The 26,985-nt window shown below is 41.7% G+C and overlaps 1 protein-coding gene across 4 annotated transcripts in view; it reads right to left on the bottom strand.

Moving 5' to 3' along the window:
• Window positions 1-26,985, bottom strand: part of Ctnna3 (catenin alpha 3) — a 1,580,538-nt gene that overhangs the window by 1,532,427 nt on the left and 21,126 nt on the right. Inside the window, exon 1 of one of the 4 annotated variants that reach the window (XM_029482773.2) lies at window positions 8,999-9,097. The exons of the other annotated variants lie outside the window; for them this stretch is intronic. The gene's annotated coding sequence lies outside the window, so the exon portion shown is untranslated. Of the gene's footprint in view, window positions 1-8,998; window positions 9,098-26,985 lie in introns of those variants that run through there. 4 annotated transcript variants of the gene reach the window in all.

Below are 26,985 nucleotides of genomic sequence, written 5' to 3'. Positions count from 1 at the left end.
CTGCCTCACAGACTGAGTTCCCACTCTTTCCCCTGAAATACAGTTGGCAGCACATGTTTTTGATCATAAGAAATATCTCCGGGCTGGACAAATGGGTCAGTGGTTAAGAGCACTGACTGCTCTTCCAGAGGTCCTGAGTTCAATTCCCAGCAACCACATGGTGGCCCACAACATCATCCCAAGGCTGGACGCCAAACCCAGCAGCTTCTAAAACGCTCATTTACTCTGCCTTCTCTTGTATTAGGTCCATGAAAAGATCACATTGTGTCTCCCTGTAACTCCCATATTGGTCAATTCTGTCCTACGTTCCCTCCTCTGCTTCCTCAGTTCAGGCCACACAAGATTTCTCAGAGTTGGCAGGAATATCCCACTTAGTCTCCCCTTTTCCAGTTTTGACTCCTTTCATTTACCCTCCAAATCATTCCTGAACCGACATCTTTTTTGAATGTATTTTATATATGTGAGTACTTTGTCCGCATGTACATCTGCATACCAGAAGACAGCGTCAGACAATTGTGAACTGCCATATCGGTGCTGGGAATTGAACTCAGGACCTTTGGGAAAGCAGTGAGTGCTCTTAACCACTGAGCCATCTCTCCAGCCTCTAAACTAACTGCTCTCTTTAACAAGAAAACAAATGCTACATTGACTTCCTGCTTAAAACCATAATAAATCTTCATTTTTGACATGCACAAAAATTCAGACTTGGGTGACAAACATGGTGGGTTCATGCCTTTAATGCCAGCACTCAAAAGGCAGAGGTAGACGGACCTATGTAAATTCCAGGCCAGCCTGGTCTACTCAGTGAGATCCAGGCCAGCCAGGATACATAGTAAGACCCTGTTGCAATCAACCAATCAATCAATCAATCAACAAAGAAACAAAATTCAGACGTCACTGAATGACTCTGTAACTCGTTCTAGCCTGCCTCACCAAATCTCTCCATCTCTCTGACACACCTCCTGTCTGTACCCCGCCCCCATGTAAAGAATTTGAGTATAGCAGTTACATCCTTAGACATTTACTCTATACTTTCTGCCTAGAGTGGTCCTGCTCAATAGCCACTGTGCAAACACCTATTCATCTTTCAGATTTCAACTCAGTCCACTTAAAGCCTTGCTACACGCTAGGCCAGTCAGACAGTTTGGCAGCAGAGGTGCTCACCGCCAAGCAACTTGAGTTCCATCCCTGGAAGCCACCAGAGAGAAGGAGAGAATCAGTTCCTATGAGTTGTCTTCTATCTTCCACATACATCACATACATGCTGGGGTATACTTACACCTATATACACACATGCAAATATACCTTTATATTTAGTATTTGTAAATTTACATATGAGCATAATATATAATTATTTATATGTTACATATAACAGATAAACATATATAATATAAACATTTGTAATATAGACATCTATGTTATTTAGTTATTTATAATTACAAAACAAAACCTTACCACACCTATATACATGCTCATAGCAAAGATAACCAAGGCATCTTTCTCTCAGTTCGCACAGCCCTCTGGGAGTCTAATTATCATCCTAACATCTAACAAACAAAACACATGAAATTAAAAGCACCACCTGGAGAGAATGCTCAGTGGTTTAGAGCACTGACTGTTTCTTCAGAGGTCCTGAGTTCAATTCCCAGCAACCACATGGTGGCTCACAACCATCTGTAATGGGATCCAATGCCCTCTTCTGGTGTGTCTGAAGACTGCAACACTGTCGCTAGCACGCACGCACGCACGCACGCACGCACGCATGCACGCATCAGCCCCCTGCTCCCTGCTCTTAGGAGTAGCAGCTTCGTTCTTCTTGAGTTGTGCCCCTTCTTAGAATTGGGAACAAATCACCCATGGAAAGAGTTACAGAGATAAAGTTTGGAGCTGTGACGAAAGGATGGACCATCTAAAGACTGCCATATCCAGGGATCCATCCCATAATCAGCTTCCAAACGCTGACACCATTGCATACACTAGCAAGATTTTGCTGAAAGGACCCAGATATAGCTGTCTCTTGTGAGACAATGCCGGGGCCTAGCAAACACAGAAGTGGATGCTCACAGTCAGCTATTGGATGGATCACAGGGCCCCCAATGGAGGAGTTAGAGAAAGTACCCAAGGAGCTAAAGGGATCTGCAACCCTATAGGTGGAACAACATTATGAACTAACCAGTACCCCGGAGCTCTTGACTTCAGCTGCATATGTATCAAAAGATGGCCTATTCCGCCATCACTGGAAAGAGAGGCCCATTGGACTTGCCAACTTTATATGCCCCAGTACAGGGGAACGCCAGGGCCAAAAAGTGGGAGTGGGTGGGTAGGGGAGTGGGGGGGGAGTGTATTGGGGACTTTTTGGATAGCATTGGAAATGTAAATGAGGAAAATACCTAATAAAAAAAATTAAAAAAAAAAAAAAGGAGTAGCAGCTTCAAGGGCTTGCCACCTTGGCTTTCCCAAAATGATGCAGCGTGAATTGTGATCCGACTAAACCCTTTTGTCTGTTTATCACCATGACGGGTCACTAATGTATGACAGAAATCATGTAACTGATTTACCTCATTAAAAACTCATAATTCGGTCCCCTCTAAAATCAAAAGCACAAAAAAAAAACTTATTTATTTATTTATTTACAAGAGAGGGTTTCTCTGTGTAGCCCTAGAAATCCTGGAACTCACTCTGTGGACCACACTGACCTCAAACACACAGAGATTCACCTGCCTCTGCCTCTTAAATTCTGGGATTAAAGGCACACCACCATACCAGACTCTTTATTCATATTTCAACTAAGCTGCATAACTACACAGGAAGGAATAATTTTAAATGACTTCAAAACATAATATTTGTCTCAGAGCCCTGATAAGATCAATTCTAGGGGAAAAATATTAAAATATTCTCTAAAAACTAAAATATTCTTCATAAAATGCATTCTTAAAATAGACATTGTATATCCCTATGAGTATATTTATATATATATATATATATATATATATATATATATATGTGTGTATATATATATACATAACTCTACTTGTGTAATTAGGAAATGTTTTTTCAGTATTGAAAAAAGATACAAATATAAAATCAGAAAAATTTAAATTACATCCTATAATTCTATATTTGAAAGTGTGAATATAGACCATTTATACTCTTTCTGAAAATTAACTACTTTCTAGCTCTGTTGCTAAATATTGGGAGGGACAGCACAGGACCCCTAGTGTACAGTCTGTTCCCTAACTGCTATTTCCCATAAGGGAGAAAGAAGCTCCCAGCAGGCACAGTCAGGAGAGACACAAAACCAAAAGGAACTGGGGACTTCTTATGCAGAGAAGTAAATTCCACTGAGTTTAGTCAAAAGCCCAAGAGCGAGGGGACAAAGTGGCTGGGTTTTAATTGAAAATTTTTAAATGTAAATAAAGTTAAATAAACTTTCAAAAGCTTAGCTCCAAAAGATTCTTATAAACCCAAATACGAGCACTGAAAGGAATAGAAATTACAGCAGAACAAAGTATAAATGAATTATTTATATTATAAAATTAGTTCAAGAAAAAAATCAACAGTCAAATTGACTTTCAAAACTGTTAAGATAACACCTATTTCCTGAAACTTGATAAATACAGGGAAATGAGAGCTATGCTTTAGGGATAATAATAATAATAATACGTTTTTTACAGGATAAGTCCAAGCAATAAAAACCATGAAGAAGCATAGAATGATAAAAGTCTTACTATGATAATAGTTCTAGACAAGACCATCAGTGAGAGTCAAGACTATTAGGAAATGCTTACTAAGAAACACTGGGGACTGCACAGAGACTGGACTCACTGGTCAGTCTTACCCTCCCTGACAAGGAGACTGGCCAGACACTGCTCCTCTTGTCGGGACACAGTGGGACACAGATGTCATGCACCTATGAAGTATTCCTTCCCAAAGAATTGAATCTAAATCTAGTCAAGCCTCATCTATACCTGATTAACAAGTACACTGATTTTTTTCATTTTAGCAATTCTGGATATTCAATAATATCTGTAAAATCCAAGTCACATCTCTCTAGTGACACTTGTTTACTGTCTGAAAATGCTCACTATCACTTGTCATTGGAGAAATGAAAATTAAATTCACAACAGACACTACCAAATGTCACCTAGAATAGCTAAAATGGAAAAGATTAGTAATACGAGATCAAAGGCAAGAAACACCCCAGAATCTCACACGAAGCTATAGACAACTGTCACAGCCGAGTTAGACAACAGTCTGGCTGGTCTGACCCGACTCTTTTAAGTGAGTGTGTGTGTGTGTGTGTGTGTGTGTGTGTGTGTGTGTGTGTGTGTGTCGCACGTATGTGAGTGCTTTCAGAGGCCAGAAGAGGGCGTCAGACCCCTGGAGCTTGTTGGAGCTGCCTGATATAAGTGAACTCAAGCCCTCAGGAAGGAGCAGCAAACATTCTTAACCATTCAAGTCAGCTCCATATACACTTCTTAATAACTACCCGAGATAAATGAAAGTATATGTCTACATATGGGCCTGTATGTAAACATCCGTGATGACCTTATTCATAATACACAGGGCTAGAAGTTTCAAACACCCAGCAGCCAGGAGACAGATCGTTGATGATATGATCAAATCACTGTGTTATGCAAGAAAAAGCAATGAACTGTTGATTCGGGCAACAAGGTGAATAGAAGGCACTAATGTCATGCTGAGGCTCCAACACACACTCACCCACTGATTCTATTTATGACTCCATGGAAAGGGAAGACAAGATAGAGACAGAGCATGAGCAGTTGTCAGAAGCCACTAAAGAAATCAACCTCGGAGGGGAACATTGTATTTAATGGCAGTATGCCGGTGGGCATGCACCTAGCTTCTGTGACACACGTAACAAGTTGTAAAGCTTTTAGGGCTGATTTTTTTAAGTGTGTGTGTGTGTGTGTGTGTGTGTGTGTGTCTGTGAGAGGGGGAGGGGGGCCAAAAGAAGGCATCAGATTCCTTAGACTTGGAATTACAGGTAGCCTGACATCCTCCACAAAAGTAGTATACTTTCTTAATGCTTGAGACATCTCCTACAGCCCATGATTTAAATATCTCTAAATATGTATTTATTTATAAATATTAATATATAATTGTGTGTACAATATATATACATACATATATTATATATACTATTTCTCAATGAAATAAAATTAAACAAACAAACAAACAAAAAAGGCTGGGCTTGGGGCATGGAAGAGGGCCTCCGAGGCATGAAGGAAGTCCTAGGTTTGATTCCAGACGTTGGAAAGAGAAAGGAGTGGGAAGAATTGAAGCATGTAGCTTTGGGTTGGTCTGAGAGGGTTCTTGGAAGAACTCATTCATAAGACAGTCGGCTGCTCCACTCTAATGGAGCTCTTCACTACCCGAGCCTGACTTGACTTCTTTTTTTCAGACAAAGTCTTTCTGCATAGCCCTGGGTGGCCTCAACTTCCTGCTTCATAGCAAACCCATTAGGTTTACAGTATAGTCGTGTATGCCCAGTTCCAAGTGTGTTTTATCTCCATTTAGGTGCACTGCGTATGTTCAGTGGCCATGGAGGCCAGAAGACAACCCTAAATGTCTATAACTGGATTTACAAATGGCTGTGAGTCAGCATGGGGGGTGCTAGGAATCAAACACAGATCCTCTGGAAGAAGAGCAAATGCTTTGAACCACTGAGCTGTCTCTCAAACCCCTCCACCCTCTTATAATAGTTACTTCCCAGGATAGGAACTATGTGCCCAGTTTACCCTGTCATCCCACATACCTAATGAATTAATTAAATGCCATTTGCAACTCAGTACTGTGGCATCTAGTGATGTGGATCCTTTTTTTCAGTAATTCTAAGTTGGTCAATAAATGTGTTTATAGTCAAAACTATAGAAACAATTTTTGAGCATGGTTATACTATTTTTAAAAAAATCTTCTTGGAGTTATTTTTTAATAAACAGAGTAAGAAAAAAAAGACTATGACAATTTGCCTAGTTCATCACATTTATATCTGAATATACACATGAAGAGCCTGAGCAAAATTTTAACTGCTGCTCTCTTATCTTTTTTCAGTACTTTGTTGTGTTGGCAGCAGAAATTTCTACGATCATTTTCTTTTTCGTTTACACAGGTCAGGGTTAGCATAGTATGAGCAACTCCCTGGGCCCAGAATTGTCAAGGCCGCAGACGTCTTGTGACTATTCAGAGATCAAAATACACTAGGAAGTTTATCTTTCAATTCCTTCCTCTTACCCAAAAACTTTCTTCCCAGGAGGACTGATCCGGTTAGTATGGGCCTGAATGGATTTGAAATTCAAGTTAAATTTACATTGAAATCTTAACTATTTGGGGGGGTTGGTGGATCACGCTTTTAGCACAAGCACTTGGAAGGCAGAGGTTGTTCCGGAACTCACAGATGTAGAGGGGGGTGTCTATTCTCTAATTGGCTCTTCATTACGTCAATACAGATCAGAACTAGTCTATATTGCTATAGTTTAAGACTGAAAGGGCAGCCAGATGGTGGTGGCGCACACCTTTGATTCTGGCACTCAGGAGGCAAAGTCGGGTGGATCTCTGTGAGTTCAAGAGCAGCCTGCTACATATGCAGCTAGCGACACAAGCTCTGGGGGGTACTGGTTAGTTCATATTGTTGATCCTCCTATAGGGTTGCAGATCCCTTCAACTCCTTGGGTACTTTCTCTAGCTCCTTCATTGGGGGCCCTGTGTTCCATCCAATAGATGATTGTGAGCATCCACTTCTGTATTTGCCAGACACTGGCATAGCCTCACAAGAGACAGCTATATCAGGGTCCTGTCAGCAAAGTCTTACCAATGGAAGGAGAGGCCCTTGGTCTTGCGAAGATTATATGCCCCAGTTCAGGGGAATGCCAGGGCCAGGAAGTGGGAGTGGGTGGGTTGAGGAGCAGGGCAGGGGGAGGGTATAGGGGACTTTCGGAGAGGAAACTAGGAGAGGGGATAGCATTTGAAACGTAAATGAAGAAAATATCTAATAAAAAATTAACATTAGAAAAAGAATATATATGTGAGTAAGAGAGAACACATTAGATGATGTGATAGTGGGTCTGATACTTACGACTAATTTCTAAGGCTTTGAATGATTGAAGGGCAGATGATTCACATTTTTGACAACATCAGCTTGTTAGTCTTCTGTTTCACAGTGAATGTTTCTAGACCCTGGTAAACCCTTATAGTGTATATGTTAAAAAAAAAAAAAAAAAAAAAGAGCAGCCTGGTCTACAGAGTGAGTTCCTGGACACCTAGGGCGACACAGAAAAACCCTGTCTAGAAAAAAATAAAAAGAATGAAATAGCCTTTAATCTCAGCACTCAGGGAGACAGGGCAAGTGCATCTTTAATCTCAGCACTTGGGAGGCAGAGGCAGGGGCAGCTCTGTGATTTCACGGCCACCCAGGTCTAGAGAGTGAGACCCTGTCTCAAAAACAAGAAAGAGAGTAAAAAAGAAGAAAAGCACCTAGCCATATTACAACAACCCGTTAGACAAAACACAAGGACCTTATATTCACAGATAGGTGTAAAATCCCTAAACATGTCTTATTTTCAACAGTGATTTGTTCAGAGCTGTTCTGCTATGTAAATGCTTAACTATATTTTAGGCAACTCAGTTTTTCCCCAAATACCAAACCTCTCTAATCTGTTTCTGAATTGAGGAATAAGACTTTTCTCCCTGCTCCTAGAAAACCTGAGGACACATTTATAAATTAGCTGGTGATTCGAAAGGGCAGGTCTGCTCCACTTTTATTCCCACCAAAACATAAATGATGTCTAATGACCACTTCATTTCACAATCCATTTTCTCAGTCAAGACTGCCCCAAGGGCAAGGGGGCAGCAGGTTTGCATGAAATTCCTCCATAAGATTTCTGTACATAATCCTCTCTCTCTCTCTCTCTCTCTCTCTCTCTCTCTCTCTCTCTCTCTCTCTCTCTCTCTCTCTCTCTCTCTCTCTCTCTCTCTCTCTCTCTCTCTCTCCAAAGCTATACTTTCTCCTCTGTCAAGATGTAGGACACAAGTGCCACGCAGGCGTGGTTGGGAAACCCCTCTTTTTCCCTGTTCAGTCTTGTTCTTGGCACTTTGTTTCTTTTCTCTTTCATCCACATTTAATTTAGCTTATCTTGAATTTTATATAGACTTGTGAGCACCTTAAGTCCTCCCTACAACAGGTGAGGAATAGATAACCTGTCTTCCTATACATCCACAAAAAAACAGTCATTTTCCCACTTGCCCTCGACAAAGCCTTAAAATTTTAACTCCATATCAATATACAAGTTATCCAGACCCATGAGTTCCTTCTGGCTGTGTCAGTTCTCTCTTCACACATACTTCAGGCTGCACACAAGTGACACTAGGAAAACATTCACGCACGACTTAAGTTCAGAGGCTGATAATAGGAACCAAATTGTTTGCACAAATAAACTGCTCACTGCACAAGTTTTATATTAAAACAATGTGAAGCCCCTGGTGCCTCGTATACAGCTATTCAGACAGTGAAGACTCTGTTACCCTGGAAGTTTGTAAGTGCTCTGTGTAAGACTGCTATAGCTGGGGCATTGGCACATGAGAACTGTTTTCATGCTGTTTTTAATATCTCTCTCAAACACTCCAAATAGCAGAATTGAGCTTCTGTTCAACTGAGTCAGCCTGAGTTGTTATACAAGGGGGAAAAAAAACTGTGTTTGAATTATTGTATTTCGATCTAACTCTAAAATGCCAGCTGATCCACTCTGAACCATAGACTTTTAAAATCTGAGCTTTCATAAGCCTAGACTTCAGTGTAACTAAAAGGAGACTTCCTCACAAAAGTCATCAATGCACAACACAGCTTCTAGTCATGCCATCTTAGAGAAATCATGTCCCTCCGTTTCCCCCAAAGTTATCTAACCAGATGACAAATAATCTGCCCATACTGGGGTTTGCCTTATGACAAAGTCTGATTTTAAAAAGTCGACCCTGGACTCACCTATGGCAGGACCCAGTGTGGCCCACACAGAGATGCTGAGCCACTGCCTAAGCAACTCCTTGTGTTTAGAAAGCCGGTGCCACGGGTCGTGGCTCACAATTTGGCTTATGAGGACTCTGTGAGCAAACAGCCTGACAAGCACCCTAGTGTATTTCAGGATGACTGACAGGGCACGGTGGCTCAAGCGGGAAGGGGGATGGGTGCTCTTAAAGCAACAAGCCAGCCAAGACAAAAACCACCCAGTAGACGTTAGTCCTCAAAGGTGCAGTGGGAAGTCATCCATGGTCAGCCTGAACACAACTTTCATGCACCCTGTACACCCAAGTCACCCAAAATCCAAAATGGGACGGACAAAAGTAGAAATAAAGAGTTTACAGCAGGCTTTATACTTCCTGAAGCTATCAAGCCTATAAACTTGATACTTAAGAATATTCCAATTCCGTTTTACAGAAATTAAATCGCGGTACTGGGGGGGGGAGGGGAGATCTCGCCATTACATATGTGTGAAGAAATCTTACAACAGCAATGTAAAAATAGCTGATCAAAGTAACTTAAACCAGGCATGGTGGCACAGGCCTTTAAACCCAGCACTCAGGAGGCAGAGGCAGGAGAACCTTGGTGAATTTAAGGCTACCTTGGTATACATAGTGAGTTTCAGACCAGCCGAGGCAATAAATTGAGACCTGTATTCAATTAAATAAAGTGATTTAATGGAGCCAGAGAAAAGGCTTACTGACTGAGAGCACTGGCTTCTCTCCTAGAAGCCCTAGGTTCAACGTCCAGCATTCGTATGTCAGCCCACAACCATCTGTAACTCTAGTCTCAGGGGATCAAATGTCCTCTTTTGGCTTCTATGGGCTCTAGCATGCACATGATGCTTAGACATACATGTGGAGAAAAACATTGTATGCATAAAATAAATGATTTTCAAATGTTAATTAATTTAATTATCAATTAAGTAATTTAAGTAATCAAAATTGTTCCCAGAGATAGTGGCAAGGCATGTATGTATTTCTTCTTACTGTATACTTTCCCTACCATCAACTTTCCTGGTTAAAAGGTAGAACAAGGTAGAACAAAATACTAGGAAATTCTAACTCTGGTTATTTGTATACCAGTTTCTCTTAGGGATACAGTTAATTCATTAGCTTAATCCTTCACATTTGGAATTTTTTTATATTATTTTGCAATACTTTCTACTTTTCAATTCTTCAATGATTAATTCACTTAGCTTGTTTTAAGTCACTCGTTATTTTAAATGCAATCCCTCACGTTGCCAGTTGAGGGTGTTATTACATTCTAAATATTGTCAACACTACACTGAATGATAGTCATTCTCATACTTCAGTAGGAGCTGCAGCAGAACACCTCCACTTTCCTTAGGAAACTTACTTAGAAATATCCCAGTTTGTCTGGCCTGTATCAATTTGATTTGTAGTCTATTTAACTTACATTTTCTAACTCCCAGGCTTAATTATTGGTAATTACCCCTTATCTATGAGGAACTACAGGTTAATTATAGTAAAGACAGTTACTGCTATGATAGTATAATTGTGTGTCTCTTGAGCGCACAGTGCTGGGACTAACAAATTTCTCATGCAACCTCCAAAGCCCTCATTTTACAACTAAACATTCTGGATACAGACAAACTCCTTTTGCCCGATTCACTCTAAAAGTGCAAACCTGGCCAGGCTGTGGTGGCATATGCCTTTAATCCCAAGCACTTGGGAGGCAGAGAAAGGTGGATCCCTGTGAGTTCAATGCCAACCTAGTCCACAGAGTGAGTTCTAGGTCAGCCAGGGCTACACAGAGAAACCTTGTTTCAAAAAATAAAACAAAACAAAATGGATAAAGTGCTTGCTTAGCAAGTGTAGGGAACACCATTTGGATCCCAAGTAAATGTCTGAGCATAGAGGCCCACATGTAGCTCCACTTCAGGGTAGGGGCATACGGGGAGGGGGGGAGGGGTGTCACTGGGACTAGCTGGCTAGCTAGAGTAGACATAAAGGTGAACTCTGGGTTCAATTGAGAGGTCCTGCCTCACTGAGTTGGGTAGACAGCCATTGAAAAAGACATCTGATGTCAACCTCAGGTTTCCATGCACCTCCACACCAATGCATGTGAACACACACACACACACACACTTTCTCAAATCTCAAGACAGGATTTCTTTTTCTTTCTTTCTTTTTTATTTTTAATTGTATAGCAACAACTAACAGCTAGGCGAAAATCATACTGTCTGTTTGGAAACCAAATGTAAATACTATTGATTCTCTTTCAAAGTTTTATGGCCCTAATTTTCTAAACTGCCATGTTCTCGGTGGTATAAAACAGATGCTTAAAATTGTTTTTCAAATTACTCATCCCAAAGAAAATTGAAACATCAATGCCATCCGTGATTAGCTTGACCCTTCTCCCAGTCAGCCACATAAGCCCAGCACACGGCAACCAACCTTTTTCTGCTTTCAGCTAACCACTTAGTTCTGTTTTAGTTTCCAACAAGTTTGCTTCCCTAATACAGCGTCTCTCTCCTAAGCCCTGGTCCACCTGGCAGATTTGGTTTCCACAGGAGCCTTGAAACCTTATGTCTAAAGATCCTTTTAATTTTGGTTCTACCTAAAATGGCTTAAAATTTTTCTTTTAAATTAATGATAATACTTAAGAGAGAAAGAAGGCTGATAAATATATATTACTTACTTAGGACACTCCTTTGTACTTTCAGCAATGAAAAAAAATGCCTTCATAGATTTGACTTTTCAGTACTTCATACGCTTACCCTTCAAAAGAACTTCCTTAAGTTATTGCAGCAGTCACATGAGAGGTTAACACACAAGCAGCGAACAAATCTAGAAGCATCACTGATCCTGGCGGAATTCAGATAGTGTCAGTGAGTGGCACATACGTAAGTGGGATCCCAAGGGCATCTACAGATGCAGAATCCGGGGACTAAGAGGAGATGAAGTGTGACAAGTGTCCTTCTGTGTTCCCTGCTAGTCCGTGAGACTACACATGCTTTCCAAGAGGAATCACAGAGGAAGAGTCTGGGGTAGTGGTGGGAGCCTGTGATCCCGGCGCTTGAGAGGTAGAGCCATTGAGAATCCGGAGTTCAAGGTCATCCTAGGCTACAGATGGAGTTCAAAGCCAGCCTGGGCTACCTGAGGTCCAAAACGAGCGAGGTTAACAAGGATGGACATGATTAGGGGATATGTTACCTGTATGCATTGTGTCACAGAGAAGAACATTATTTTGCACAATTAATATAAGCTAAAACAAGGGGGTGGGGTTTTTAATGAAAAGAACTGCTTGCCTTCAAGGTACACATTCCATGGCTTTCTCCACAATGGCCACCATTTACCTGCTTCTCTTGAATTGCGACGTGAGACCTGAGAAGTTGCTATGAAGAGGAATCCCTCATCAGATTACACAGCAAATATAAAGGGATGCTGAGGACTGTCCTGAGGGCCCTCTGGCCCATCTTTCTTCTATGAAAAGGCTCCTCTCTTTGCAGAACTCCATTCACTCAAACCACATCTGAAGAAAGTAACAAGTGTGTATTGCTCTGATTTCAAAACGGGCAGTCCTTGAGGTCACATGTTTTTATTTAGCGGGTTGCATCTGTTTCTCCCAGGAACGTCATCTACCACATTGGTGGTAAGTTATAATAAGAAAACAAAGAAATTCAGTCCTAAAATAGATGGGCTTCAGAACTGCTCCAAAAGTTGTAACAAATGCTTCACAAAGGAAATGACAGACACTCTAATGAAAATTAATAAGTATGTATCTTTTAAGCCTGGGTATGGGAGGGTTAAGGGGCAGAGTACTGAGCTCAGAGCAGAATGGCAGTAAGTTAAAAAATAGAAACTTCTGTATCTTGTTCCCACGTGAGACTTATGGAGTGGTGCCAACCTTGCTTCATTCCAGAGCAGAGAGCCTCCCCGTTGCTGAGCTATATTAGAGAGAGGAGAAGGAAATCCTTTCTCCCACACTCTGTTACCAAAGATAATGACAGAGAACTGGTGATGGATGGCACCACCAAGTAGCCATGTTTATTTTACGTATTTTATTTAGAGAGTCTATGTCTTCGTTAACTCTCTAAAATGCCCGAGTTTACATAATACAGAAGAAATGCATGCATAAGAGCCAAGAAAATCAGTTCTGGGAGAATCTCAGTGGTAGAGCACTTGCCTAACACACAAGGCCCTCTGGCCACAGCTTTCCAGGCCCTGCTTCAGATGTTTCCTGTAGAGGAGAGTGTTTTGGTTGTGAGGCTGCCCTTAGATCTCTGAGACATTCCCCAGCGCTGTATGCAGTTTTCTGGAAAGTTCCCTTGGCTTTCCACTCTGTTTTCATTTTTTTAATATATATTTGTTTATTGGTGTGTTTGTCTGTGTGTGTGTGTGTGTGTATGTGTGTGTGTGTGTGTGTGTGTGTGTGAAGATCAGAGAACAACTTGCAAGAGTCATTTCTCTCCTTCCACCTTAAGGACTTTGGGAATCAAACTCAGGTCACCTTAATTCACTGGCCCCTTCCTGGTCTCGTAGATGCTTATACTTGCTGGGAATTGAACTCAGGACCTCTGGAAGAGCAGTCAGTGCTCTTAACTGCCAAGCCACCTCTCCAGCCTTTTTTCATGATTTCTGAATTGGCCCTAAACATACTTCTGCCCTTCTGTACTATATATCAGTATAAAGCAGTGTTCTCAGCCTTAATCATGTATTGGCAAGTTGTAAAAAATGTTGAAACTGTGCCCTGTAATACAAAATACTCAGCCAAGATTTAATTCTTTTTTTTAATTTATTTATTATATGTAAGTTGTAGCTGTCTTTAGACACTCCAGAAGAGGGAGTCGGAGCTCATTATAGATGGTTGTGAGCCACCATGTGGTTGCTGGGATTTGAACTCAGGACCTTCAGAAGAGCAGTCGGGTACTCTTACCCACTGAGCCATCTCACCAGCCCCCAAGACTTAATTCTTTATGTAAAAGTTAAGCATGCACATCCATCGTATTGGTATGAAAATGTCTTTCTCTTCAATAATATGTATATCTATATCATAGAATTATCTTAAAATAAATTTCTTTACATTTTGATTATCAGTAAATATGTGATTTACAGCAGTTTTATATATGTGTATGTCCATGAAAATTTCTCATACAAAGTAGGTTATAAGTACAAAAAGTTTAAGAAACCCTGACATGGACAATGAATATATTCAAAACTACAAAGAATAAGACTATAGAGAAACAGAAACAGTCTCCTGAGATCATATCATAACAGAAAAAAAGAATCTTTTGCAGAATTTAATAACTACAAACTAATGTGTTACAATGTCACATTTGTAAAATACATAGGTTAGTAGTAGGGCCTACTTTAACTGTCTGAGATAAAAGTGAGATCACATCTAAAATATTCCAAGTTAAAAATCACTCCCGTTGCCACCTTTCAAAAGCTCTGAGGGACAGTTTACAAGATGAGAGAGAGAGAGAGAGAGAGAACACACAGCAACGGCTCAGAACACAAGAGGCTCTGTTCAAACGTGCCGTGCTCTGCCCAACACAAGATTTACTGGTGGCAACTCCCCCGCACCCCAGGGTGACCTTTTCTCCTGCTATACTCTTGTTGTTGTGATCCTGTCAGTGGCCACAATGACTTCAAGACAGAACTGTTTGTTCCCTCAGAGTAAGGCACATCACCCAGAGTTTCTGCTTTCTAGTCTACCAAGCATGGTGGCTGGGTGAGAAGAGACTTCCCGCTCAGTGACACATCTATCAAGAGCTGCCCTCCTGGAGCAAAGCAGGAAACGGGCGTTTTTAGTGTAAGAGTCTTCCTCTCATCTTCTGCCAAGGCTGGAGTTCCAGGCGCAAACCACCGTGCCCAGCTTTTTAAGTGGATTCTTGGGGATTTGAACTGGGGTTCTCATGCTTGAACCATCCCAGAAGTCTTCACTAGCAAATCTTAATCAGGGCCGGTTTGATGCTTAAGAAAAACAACTTTCTGGGCTGGCAGAATGTCTCAGTAGGTAAAGGTGGTGCTGCCAGCCTTGGCAACCTGAGCTGACTCTCCAGAGCTCACATAAGGCAAGATGCTCTCTAACCTCCACACATATACCATGGCACGTGTACACACACACACACACACACACACAAATACATAAATATAAATAAATAAATAGATGTGTAATGGTTTCAATACGTATGGCTCCCATAGATTCATGTGTTTGAATGCTTGGCCATAGGGAGTGGCACCATTAGAAGGTATGGCCTTACTGGAAGAATGGTGTTGGTGTGTGTCTCTATGTATGTTGGTGGGCATTAAAAGTCTCCTCCTGGGCTGGAGGGATGGCACAGTGGTTAAGAGCACTGACTGCTCTTCTGAAGGTCCTGTGTTCAAATTCCAGCAACCACATGGTGGCTCACAACCATCTGTAATGAGATCTGATGCCCTCTTCTGAAGACAGCTACAGTGTACTTAGATATAATAATAAATAAATCTTTTTAAAAAAATGTTTTAAGTCTCCTCCTGTTCATCTTCAGATTAAGATGTAGAACTCTCAGCTCCTCCAGCACCATGCCTGCCTGGGTGCTGCCGTGCTCCCACCATGATGATAATGGCCTGAACCTCTGAACCTGTAAGCCAGCCCCAGTGAAATGTTTTCCTTTATAAGCATTGCCTTGGTCATGGTGTCTCCTCACAGCAAAGGAAACCCCAACTAAGATAAGACACAATTTTATTTTTAAGAACTCTTTTTAAAAAATAATGTAAGATAAACTTTTTTTGGCCAGGGAGACGGCTCACTAGGTATAGGTGCTTGCTGCCCAACCTGGCAACCTGTGCTCAATCCCAAGTCCACATAAAAGCCAAAGCAGAGAGCCGATTCCACAAAATTGTCCTCTGATCTCCACGCACATACACATACAGAATGCATGTGTGTGTATGCATGTGCACACACTAATAACAACAACAACAACTTTTTAGAAGCTTCTAGAGCTAGGGAGTGGGCTCAGTGGGTAAAGTGCTTTGCTGCTAAAGCATGAGGACCTGAGCTTGCATCCCTGGCACCCACATAAAGTCAAGTGTGGCATCTGTACCTGCAACCCCAGCTCTATGAGTGACAGATGCAAGGAAACTGCTGGGGCTTGCTGGCCAGGCAGCCTAGCAGGAATAGTGAGCCATGGGTAGGGAATGAATGTGTTATAGATGAATGAATATGTATTATGTCTTATCACAGAGTTCGTGTTGGCCTGGCTGGGAACTGGAATATGGGAAATGGAAGTGGTAAGGGATTAAGAATAGGAGGAAGTGGGGACTGGAGAGATGGCTCAGCAGTTAAGAGAACTGACTGCTCTTCTGAAGGTCCCCGAGTTCAAATCCCAGCAACCACATGGTGGCTCACAACCGTCTGTAATGAGATCTGATGCCCTCTTCTGGGGTGTCTGAAGACAGCAACAGTGTACTTACATATAATAAATAAATAAATCTTTTTTTTTTAATGAGAGGGGAAGACAGAAAGAGAGAACAAGAGAAAAGGACTCAGAAAAGAAGTATCTGACAATTAAAGAAGTATCTGACAATTAAAGAAGTATCTGACAATTAAAACTGGGAAATGTTATAGTGATCCATAGAAAATCAAAATCTTATTAGAGCCACAAGATAAAGTAGTAATTAGAGGTGCTTGCCACCAAACCTGAGCACCTCAGTCCAATCCCTGGAACCCACGTGGTAGGAGGAAGGAACACAATGACTCCCAAAGTTGTCCTCTGACTTCCTCACATGGACTATAGCATGCACGGTACACACACATACACACACACACACACACACACACACGTACATACCCACTCACACCCAGGCAAAATAAATGAAGGTAATAAGAATTTTAAGTGAATTCATATGAGGCTCTATAGAGTGGTATATTAACCTTTTTTTAAAGTTACACCAGAAATTCTCATCAGTTGCTTTTATCAGCCGGGGTACTAGGAACTGAGGACTAGAAGTCAGGTTAGGAGAGGAAAAAAAAAAAAAAAAAAAAGAGGAGCAGGTGTTAACTCACAGTGACTCTGCAGTATCTACTACAGAAGGTATACAGCTGAAAAAAATACAGACTCGCTGAAATGGAAGCCGGATTCCACCTGCTAAACATAGCTTGAGTGGGTCTGTGTGTCATAGGTCCAACCCAGGGGCCCAGAAAGGTGGAAGCCGGAACCGCTGCTGGCTGTCTCCGGTGTGGCTGGATGCTATTTCTGGTCAGTTGTCCTGCTCTCTCTCTCTCTCTCTCTCTCTCTCTCTCTCTCTCTCTCTCTCTCTCTCTCTCTCTCTCTCTCTCTCTCTCTCTCTCTCTCTCTCTCTCTTTCCCCGCACCTACCCCCACCCCTGGAGGATTTTTGCAGTGCCCAGTGTAACTCAGGAAAGACTTCTTGCTTATGCCAGTTCGAATAGACTTTTGGTTTAGGTACTTTGTTATGCAAAATATAAATATATAAATAGGATGTACCTTTTTCAGCTTAAACCAAAACATAATGCTGCAGAAATGGCTCAGCACGTAAGAGTGTTTACTGCTCTCGCAGGAGACTCGGGCTCAGTTTCCAGTATCCCATCAGGTGGTTCACAGCTGTCTGTAACCCAGTACCAGAGGCTCCAACACTCTCTTCTGGCCTCTGCGGGTACCTGTGCACATGTGGGACATATACAAACAAGCAGGGGCACACATACATAGTTTAAATTTTTTTGATTGTTCTTTTAAATGTTTATTTTAGCTGGGAGTGATGGTGCAGTCCTTTTATAGCAACACTTGGGAGGCAGACGCAGGCAGATCTCTGTGAGTTCAAGGCCAGCCACATAGGGATACCCTGGCTCCAATAATAACAATAACAATAATAACAATAATAATAATAATAAATCTATTAAAATAACAGTTTAAAGCATGAGGTTAGGAAAGGGTAGGAAACATATACAGAAGAGCCAGATGGTGGCCGGGGTCCCAACAACCCATCAAATGCTATGCCTCGACCACCAGAGCATCTCTTCAAGACACCGACGTGGAGTAAGATCAGCAGATCCCCTCCTTACACAGAACTTAAAACATAACAGAAGGAAAGAGATGGTGATAACAATGATTATGGATATGATATGAAGACAATTGTAAGATTCTATAAAAGACATTTTTTTAAAAACTAAGGAAACAAAAAAGAGATAAAGACAGACAGACAGACAGACAGACAGACAGACATATACAGAGGATAAACATTAAAAGATGTTAATTCTCCTCGCAGTCAAATGTCAAGACCATAGAAGAACTTGATAACTTGAGACACGTGAATTCGACTGGGGTGGGGTGTAGCTCAGTTGGTAATGTGCTTGCCTAGGAAGCCCTGCGTACAGTCCCCATCTCCTCACTGGGGCACACGCTGCAATCCCAATGCTCAGGAGGTGGAGGCAAGAGGATCAGATGGGCTAGAGAACCCACCTAAAGGGAAAAAAAAAACAGTTCAGCCCCAGCCCTTAGGAGGCAGAGACAAGCAGATCTCTGAGTCTGCAGGCAACCTACTCTATGTAGAGAGTTCAGCAGAACTACATAGAGAAAGAATGTCTCAAAAAAAATTAATTTTTTTTTTTTTTTTTTTTTTTTTTTGGTTTTTCGAGACAGGGTTTCTCTGTGTAGCCCTGGCTGTCCTGGAACTCACTTTGTAGACCAGGCTGGCCTCGAACTCAGAAATCTGCCTGCCTCCGCCCCTCCCCCCCCCCCCCACCAAGTGCTGGGATTAAAGGCATGTGCCACCACACCCGGCTTCAAAAAAAATTTTTTTAATTCGATTTTAAAAACTCATTTATAACTAAGAAAATGTTGAAAGGGTAAAAAGAGTGAGAAGCTAACCCCTTCAACTTTTGAAAACGGAGTTTGAGGATCCGGAGAGATGACTCAGGGATTAAGAGCAACTCCTGTCTTCCAGAGGGCCCGGGTTCAAGCCAAATACCCACGCGGGGCACTGTAGCTTACTTCTTTAAATTTCTTTAAAAGATTTCTTTAAGTTTATTCATTTTGTTCTTTGTAATTCCAGTTCCAGAAGATTTGATGCCCTCTTCTGGCCTCTGCCAGGCACCTGCACACACGGCAAAATAAACCTTAAAAAGCAAAGAGTGTGAGAGGCTAAAAAGAAGGCTCAGCAGCAGTTAAGAAATCTCGCTACTCTGCCAGAGGGTTCCCCAATATCCACATTGTGAAGCTCACAACCAACTGTAACTCCAGCGCAACGGGGACTGACACCTTCTGGTTTCAATAGATGTATACACACACACAATTAAAAAATCTTTTTTAAGCCCGGTATGGTGGCACACGCCTTTAATCCCAGTACTCAGGAGGCAGAGGCAGGCGGATTTCTGAGTTCAAGGCCAGCCTGGTCTTCAAAGTGAGTTCCAGGACAGCCAGGGCTATACAGAGAAACCCTGTCTCGAAAAACAAAACAAAAAAAAAAAAAAACTCTTTTTAAAAAAATTATAGTATAAAATGAAGTTTTGTGCCAAGACACAGGACTGAAAACTTCTGTGACTCTAGTCTCCGGAGACGGAAGGGGAAAGTTTGCTAACAGCTACATGGTGACTTGGTGAGGTACAAGCTCCAAGATAGTAGCAATTGAATGGACAGTAAGCAGATATCTATATTAATAGAAGAAAGAGAAAAAGTTGACATGTGGGCTCCATTATAAATTTAGTTCATGATTTAAAAAAAAAAAAAGAGCATTTTGAATTAGCAAGGAAAAGAGTGAATTTTTTTTAAAAGATGGAACATAATATATAAAGTGAAGAAACATTTAACAAACAGGAGGCTGATTCCTGACTTCATTCTTTTCTTAAATTCAATTCCAGAAAGATTTCCACATTCTGGAAACAAAGTTAGTAGACTTACTGTCGAGGCAAACCCTTCCTAAGCAAAACCTAAGATCCAGAAGCCATGGGGTCCAGGGAGATGGGTCAGCGGTCAAGAGCATCTGCTGCTCTTGCAGAGGACCAGGGTTCGATTCCCAGCACCCAGATGTTCACTCACGGCTGTCTGTCACTCCAGTTCCAGGGCACCAGTGCCCTCTTCTGAGGTGTATTGATATCAAGCACTCACGGAATGAACAGATATACATGTAGCCAAAACACACATGGAATGAAATAAATAAATTTCATTAAATAATTCTTAAAAAAAAAAAGAAATTTCGATTCCTGACTACAATAATATTTTACTTTATATATGTAATTTCTTAAAAATAAAAGTCAAAAAGTGAACAACTAATTTTGAGGGGAAAAAAGCACAATAATCTAATTTTGTTCCTTATGGTAGAATTTATTTTAGGACTCAGTAAAAGAACATGGATGATAATTCATAATGGGAATTTAGATTAAAAAGAAATACAATTGGCCAACAAATATTTATAGAAGTTTTTCAGCCTGAAGATCAACCTGGAGAGTTACCTGGTGCTGCCTCTACAGATCACAGTTATTGCTTACAGCAGGCATTGCCTCAGCATTCAGAGACCCTCCAACAGACTGCAACAAAAAGTATGAGTCTCCTTTATACCGACTGAAGTGACCACAGATTTAACAATACTAAATGTGGCAGCATTTGCCGTTAACTCTAGCATTCAGGAGGCAGAGGCAGGCAGCTCTCTGTGAATTCAAGGCCAGCTTGGTCTATAGTGAGAGTTCCAACCTAGTCGGGGCTACGTAGTGTCTCAAAAAGCAATGTAATTAAATAAAAATGTACAGATGCTGGTCAGCATTTCTCTGTCAATGAAAAATATGGTCAGAATCCATACCATCCTCATAGACTGTGTCATGTTATCACAATCAAAAGTACAAAAGATGGCCGTATGGAGGAAATGTACAGGGAGATAGATGCTTAGGCCGGAATAAAGTGCATTCAACCTGAGTTCTCGGAATGTCCGTGAAAATCTGTCAGGAGAACTGAGGTTGATTGAAGAGCTGATAGGAAGCAAGTCTCTGGAGCTGCCACGGGGACTTCCATCAGAGGAGACCACATCTAACGTCCCGCGGGAATGCTGAAAACTTAGAAGCATGGCATCCAAAACCTGTGCAGCAGGAAACAACTCCTACTGCCGTGCCAGCTTCAAACCTTAAAATGCAATCACTTTTATTTCACAATAGTGGGAAAATGTTTCCATTAAAATGTAGTTTCGGAGCCGGGCAGACGGCTCCGTGTGCAAAGACACGTGACGCCCGAACCTAAAAATCTGAGCTCAGTCCCTGGTTCTGTAAAATTGTCCTCCCATCTCCATACAAGCACAGTGGCCTTCTCGTGCCATCACACACACACACACACATATGCACACCCACACTCATGCATACATGCACACTGACAGAATAAAATAATATTTGTAACACATACATATATTTTTTAATCCCAGGAAGAAAATAAAATTGCTCAACATTGCCCATAGTTAATAAAGTGCAAATCAAAACCAAAACGATCACATTCAGCTATCGCCCAGACCAAAGTAAACTTCTAGAAGCGGGTGGGAGGTGAAATGGAGACAGAGCCACAGGTAGCCCAGGCTAGCTTCAAAGTGACTGTGCATAGAGGCTAACCTTGGGTCCTGATCCTCCTGCTTCTGCCTCCCACCTGAGAGTACAGGCATGTGCTACCACGTCCAAACTAAGTAAACATTTTTATATAATATTGGTGCTGGTGAGGGCTGTAGCACAGTCTCTCAGAATACTCTGTGCACAGACATATAAACAGATGAGAGACGGGAGGGGGGGGGCGGGGGCGTCCTGTGTGGGTGCCGAAGAGGTAGGTCTCTCTTGGGAATCATTTACCTTGTTTGTTGAGACAGGATCTATGACTGGGGACTGGGGCTCACTGACTAGGTGTGGCCAGCTAGACCATGACCTCCAAGAATTTACCTCTGTCTCCTCCCAGCTCTGGATTACAAGTGCACACCACCATGCTAGGTTTTGATGTGGGTTCTGGGGATCAAACTCCGGTCCTCATGCTTGTAAGTTCTTTATCAGTGGGATCATCCTCTACCCCTACCCCCTCACCGCTTAGAAGACAGTCTTATTCTGTAGCCTAGGCTGCCTTGTAACACATTTTTTTTTTTTAGCACAGGCTAGCCTCAAACTCATGAAAATCCTCCTGACTCTAATAGGACATAAGCTCTTTTTGAGACAAGCCCCATTGTGTAGCCCTGGCTGTCCAAGAACTCACTTTGTAGATCAGGCTGGACTCTAATTCGGAGATCTGCCTGCCTCTGCCACCTCTGTTCTGGCACTAAAGGTACATGCACTGTATCTTCAATTCTTATAAATGTTAAAAATTAGATTTCCTCTTAATAAAACAACTCCACTTCCATGAATTTATCCCAAAATATAGTCACAAAAGTATATCAAGAGCCAAGAACAAAGATGGGTAGTTAAGAATCACAATATGATGAAGCAAACAAGAAATACTGGAAACTACAGACATATCCATTAATCCTGGTATATCCTTCATGCAAAATATGATACCATTGGCAGGATGGAGGTCCATGTGAGATATCACACACATCTGAGTGGGGAAGGGCACACCAGACACAGATCAGTGCACACAGCACTATGTCCTCTTTTTCTTGACCTAAACTGTGGTCTTGTAAATTCAGAGAGAGAGAGAAAAAGAGAGAGAGAGAGAGAGAGAGAGAGAGAACACACACAGGGGTGTTCCATATGCAACCAGAATCAGCAGTGTCTATCACAGACTATTTGGTTCTTAAAACCATGATTCCTTTGTTTACTCCATACTAGAAAAACCAGAAATGGCAAGGTCCAGTAGAAAAGCAGGTCAGTCTGGTGCTGGAGAGACGGTTCAGCAGGGAAGAGCACCGGCTACTCTTGTGGAGCCCTGAGTTCAGTTCCCAACATCAACATGGTAGCTTTACAACCGAGTCTAACTCCAGCTCCAGAGGATCTGACGCCCTCTTCTGACCTCCATGGTCACTGCATGCAAGTAGTGCACCCACGTGCATACAGACAAACATTCATACACATGAAATAATGATGTCTTTAAAAAAAAAAAAGCCTGTTAATTCTATAAATTTCAGTGGAAATAATTTATAAAATTCAACTCTAGGCTAAGGCTTGCCTGGCTGGAGAGTCTAAGAATAGACTTTATTTGTATTTCTTAATTCTCTCTCTCTCTCTCTCTCTCTCACACACACACACACACACACACACACACACACACACACGGAAATACCTTGAGAGCAGGCTCTTCGTTTCAATAGCAACAATCCACAGCATTTAGAATAAATCCCAAGTCAGTGGCAGGGTAGAACCCCTACCCCTTTAATAATGCTGTCTCTCGGCCATTCTGCAGCCTTCTCAATGAGGTCTATTAGGGACCCTGACATTCATCCTTATGTAATAACTTCTTCCCGGTTCTCTGCTTTTACATATAAGGGAGACAAATGCTTGGTTTAGCTTAAGCAACGCCATGCCAAGTGATTTCTACAAGGAGTTCCTGTGACGCTGTAAATCACTAGCTGCTTCACTAGCTGCAGAGTCCTGCTACAGCTGATTTACACTTTGGCACAAGCTGTATATGTCCTTGCTGGGACCAGTAACAAATTGAGACTCTCTCATACTTTGAACAGCATTAAATGCAGGAAGGCTGAAACACTCTCATTCGAATGTGGGGGAGTCTTTCTTTACATTGGACATTGTGCTGTCTGTATCGAATCCGTTTTCCCACTGACAGGAGAGACCTTAAGTACACAGGCATAAGGATTAAGAAAAGTGAGGTCAGGACAGGAGAAGGCTCAGGGGGTAAAGGCACCTGCCTCGAAGACGAACCACCTAAGGTACAGTCCCAAGATCCACATCGCTGTAAAGGAGAGAACTAACTCTAGTTGTTATCCTCTGCCCTCCATACAGGCTTCATGGCACATGGTGCACGCACACACACACACACACACACACACACGGAAAAAGGCCCAGTGCCTACACACACACAAAAATTTAACTTTTTTTTTTTTTTGGGGGGGGGGGCTTTTTTGAGACAAAGTTTCTCTGGGTAGCCTTGCTTGGCTGAAAACATTTTTTTTTTTAATACAAGAAGTGAAAGGCAAGGAAAGGGGAAGGGATGCCAAGGCAGCAACTCCACAGGGGAATTTGAAGTCACTTCCCAGTCCCTAGAGTTAGCTATTAAATTGGGTTACAGATTACTGACTGAGTTCCAGGCAGCAACAGCATAGTTACGAGACATAATTAAGTCCAGGAAAATCAGTACCAGTGCCTTTACTTTCAAAAGACCTGCAGTCTCAATTATCTGTCATTTTCCATCAGATTAACCACTCCACAGCACAATGTCACTTACAATCCAATATCCAAACAAGACTCAGAAAAGCATGGTTTCCAGTCGCTAGACTAGCATTCCCATGAGCCAAGGACCCACACATAAATACTGTTTTTAAGTCCTCACTACAAAATACAGAGTATCTCTTCAGGCAAGACTGGGTTGCCAACTTCTATTCTTAAAGATGAATCCTTCCTATTCCAAATTAAAACTAGAAATATGCAAACCAAAGTTCATAGAGGCTAGAGAATTACTGCCTGCCCATGGTTAAGGAGCCCCTCAAACTATCACCCCCAAATAAAACACCATGATTGAAAGCTTTTTTTAAAATAGAGGCAAAATATGTCCTTTAAGAATTCATAGCCCTATACCTATCTCCCATCAAATAATACTGCTATCTCTGCCCACTTTGGAGCTGATTTCTCTGTACAAGCCACCACCTCTGACACTTTTTATCATCATGCCTTAGCTTTTCCCTTCAATCTGGAACCATGCATCCTTAATTCAACAATTTAAAAACCTGACGCTCTTCTTCCCTGACTCCCACCCAACTGACTGATGTCTTATTGCATGCCTTTACCCTTTTTCCTTTCAATTCTGCAGCCCGTAGATTTAGTCCAAATAATTGTGATTGTCTCTGGCTGGTCTTTAACTGAGGTATTTACAGACTCTGCCTGGTTTTGCTATTTGTTTGTCACGTCCGGTTCATCAGCTTTCTGTAAATAAATATGATGTTACATGGTTTTCCAGCAGAGGTAGTTCGCAGATGCTACTGCTCCAGAGTCAACGGGACACAGATGAGCGGTGACAATATTGGTTTCAGGGAGAACTGAAGCTCTTCTGATTCCATGTGCAGCTCTGTTGATGTTTATAAATTGGAATTTTGTAAGTCTAAGCAATTGTGTCCTTATGCATTCTTAGTATGCTGTTCTCCATCTGCCTGATATGTGTGTTTATACATCATAAACACTTAATAAATATTTTATTTGGCTGACAAATTTTATAATGCTTTAAAAGGGGGGCCATAAAAACACATCTTAAGAGATCACATGCTTCACCTTCAAGTGTAATATTCTGCATTCATTCCAGCAAGCCACACTTAGCTGGGGAGATGATCATAAATATAAATACACATAAAGATATGCAAAAGCATTTTTTCATGGACCTGGATGTTCAGCAGTGATTAACAAAATTATGTTCACTGAGAAGTTGCTACAGAGCGCAATAGTAGCTATATAAAACGGCAAATAGTATCTGTAAACATGTAAGTTTAGGACTACAAATGTTCCATTCAATATTACAGCAATTATTCTAAAGTCAGGGAGAAGGAGACTGGAAAGAAACAGGTATCAGTGAGATCACAAACCATAACGTTCCCTCTGTTCCTTCACAACCACACAAGGAGCACTGATTACTTTTGTACAAAAATAAGTGTTACTCTAAAAAGTCCCGATCCGTTCACTCAGATAAGAAAATTCAAAGTATGTGTAGGCTGTAACAGATGTTATTGAGTATGTCTGTACCATCTGTATTTAAGGTTCCCTCCTATATTTAAGGTCATTTTTTTTCATGTGGGAGGTTTATTAAAGGCAGGGATAAGGGGGGCACAGGGGCTGCCTCTGGATGGAGGAAGGGATGAAACAAGGTAATTTTTATAATGAACACTGAAATTGTAACAGTGTAGCCAAACATTCCATCGACATCTGGCTGTTTCTAATGCACAGCTTCAAATCCTAAGTACTCCCTCTACATTCATCATCCATTCTAGCTGAACGAGCTAGCCACAAAGCCTTCTAGAAACAAGGCTCACTTGAATCCCTGCCTTCCCCATTTATGTGTCTGAAACGAGTCACCGGTTTCCCGTACCATCAGACGTCTTGCTAGTCTTTCTTAGTGGCATAGGTCTGTAATTCAAAACCTCCACAGCCAGTGAAGCTCCTGGTGTCTATGCTGGAGTCCCTCTTTCCTTTAGAACTCATTGCTTCCAGTCCTATCCTTGACTTAGGTGACAGCAGCTGCTTGCAGTCAGTCAGACCCAGTCAACCAGCAACCTTCCCTCTGTATTGACTTTCTATCCTAAGCTTTAAAAAAAAAAAAAAATCACTCTACGCTGTGATTTTCACATGGTTAGAAATGCTGAACAGCTCTGAGACCATTCATCAACCTCCCAATACTGCTGCCAATTATATAAGCAATATACAACCAATATTAAATGCAGAAAATGATGCTCTTTGCCGCTATCTCATTCAAAACACCTTCCATTCCTTATGAATAACTTTTAGTTTGAAAGCAAAGCCTGCTCATCTTTGCTTCCTTTTCCCCAGTCCCAGGCTAAAGCACAAGTATCCAGGCCATATCTTATCTTTCCCTGCACAGCACCCAGTTGGCTTTTTATAGCCAGAAACTCTCCGAATGCTAAGCACGACCTTGGCTACTAGCTTGCCCTGGCGGAGTCTGAAAGTTATTTTTAACTTTGAAATTAGCAGGAAAGCCTACATTTCTCATCACAGCTAGTGAAAACATCCCCGATTCCTATCATAGTGTGATCTCCTTTCATTCGGAAGGAACCCCCACATTATAAACCCATGACGTATGAAGGCGGCACAGAAACCCAAGAGTGCGCTGAAGCCCCAGCACTTCACTTTGATAAAGTGACTCAC

Source organism: Mus caroli, unplaced genomic scaffold (assembly GCF_978045245.1).
Source record: "Mus caroli unplaced genomic scaffold, Mus_caroli_1 scaffold_9, whole genome shotgun sequence".
Lineage (NCBI taxonomy): Eukaryota > Metazoa > Chordata > Mammalia > Rodentia > Muridae > Mus > Mus caroli.
The sequence above is the reverse complement of the archived record's forward strand: the minus strand, read 5'-3'. Positions and strand labels throughout refer to the sequence as shown.